This window comes from Brassica oleracea, unplaced genomic scaffold (genome assembly GCF_000695525.1).
Source record: "Brassica oleracea var. oleracea cultivar TO1000 unplaced genomic scaffold, BOL UnpScaffold00285, whole genome shotgun sequence".
NCBI classification, from domain to species: Eukaryota; Viridiplantae; Streptophyta; class Magnoliopsida; order Brassicales; family Brassicaceae; genus Brassica; species Brassica oleracea.
The window spans coordinates 388,435-390,352 of record NW_013617415.1 but is presented as its reverse complement, the minus strand read 5'-3'; positions in this window follow the sequence as shown (position 1 = coordinate 390,352).

The following is a 1,918-nucleotide window of genomic DNA, read 5'->3' as shown; positions in this document are numbered from 1 at the left end:
AAAAAAAAATTAATGCAACATACCACAAAGTTCTGTCCGATCAGTCGGGGTAGATGACTGGTAAACCTTCTCTGCCTGGCAGACGGAGAATGTCCTCTACAGTGTACTGCGAGTACGGAGCTCCTCTACAGTGTACTGCGAGTACGGAGCACTCGGAGGCACCATCAAATCGGGATGAATATCGGCGGCCATCGGAGGTGCCATCGGAGGAGGCACAGGAGGAGGCATCGTCGGATGAGCCATCGGGGAAGGCACATGAGGCGCCGATGGTGCACTAGAAGAACTAGACCCAGAGACTCACTGAGTGTACTGAGTCTCGGGGACAGTCTCCTGACCCGAAGAACCGGGAGCTGAAGAAGAGGCCGGGTCTAAAAGACTACCCGGCTCACCGAACATCTCTTTGTAATGGGCAGTAAGTCTTCCTTTTCGAACCTGAGAAAAAAATTTAATTTTTAAAATTAACATCAACAATATATTTCCCAACATTATCCACGTAATCAACAATAAATAACATAAAATCCGTAAACCTATCTAAATTCTCTATACTAACCACCTAATCTATCCTAAACTAACAAAATTAGAGGGGAATTAGAGAGGCTTACCATTACTACGAAATGGAGAGGAATTAGAGAGGCTTACCATTGCTACGAAATGGAGAGGAAGTAGAGAGGAAAGAAAGAGTGAGCGCTCGGGGGTATATATAAGATTACATATCGTCGCAAATCCTCGTAAGGTTACGACGAAATAGCGAGCAGTTATAAAGGCCCGTGTTTTTTTGTACAAGGAAATAGCGAGGAATTACAAAGGCCCGTGTTTTTATATACGAGGTATTAACGACGATTATGCTTACGTGGAATTAACGAGCCGCGATTTCCTATAAATATACCCACAACCCTCATTCTCAAACAACACACAAACTCCCAAATCACACCCTATCTCAAATCACATTCCTCAGCAAAATCCTATTCAAATTATAAATATTTGAAAAAAAAGAAAAGGAGAAGATATTAGAATTCATGTGGGCGAGACTTACGTATTATAATTGCTGGAACTCTTGCCACATGTGAATCTGATATCTTTCTCCTTTTTCTTTTTTTCTAGTTTTTACACTACGAGGTATTTACGATGATTTCTGCTTACGAGGTATTTACGACGATTTCTGCTTACGTGGAATTAACGAGTGTTATGTTTAAATCCTTTTACGTGGTGTTTACGACGATTCCTTTTACGTGGTGTTTACGATGATTTTTGGTTACGTGGAATTAATGAGTTTTATGTTTAAATCCCTAAAATCCGAAACCCCAAACCCCATATTCCTTATTTTCTACTTCATATATTCCAAACCCCATCTTTATTTTTAAATTTCGTCGTTATTTCCTCGTTGGCTTACGTGGTGTTTACGACGATTTCGCATACGTGGTATTTACGACGATTTCATCTTACGTGGTGTTTACAACGATTTGCGCTTACGTGGAATTAACGAGTCCCGCGTTCTTTATTTTTATATTTCCTCGTTATTTCCTCGTTGGCTTACGTGGTGTTTACGACGATTTCGCATACGTGGTATTTACGACGATTTCATCTTACGTGGTGTTTACAACGATTTGCGCTTACGTGGAATTAACGAGTCCCGCGTTCTTTATTTTTATATTTCCTCGTTATTTCCTCGTTGGCTTACGAATCCTTTACGACGATTTTTACTTACGTGAAATTAACGAGTGTTATGTTTAAATCCCTATACGTGGTGTTTACGACGATTCCTTTTACGTGGTGTTTACGATGATTTTTGGTTACGTGGAATTAATGAGTTTTATGTTTAAATCCCTAAAATCCGAAACCCCAAACCCCATATTCCTTATTTTCTACTTCATATATTCCAAACCCCATCTTTATTTCCATTCCAAACCACAATTCCCAC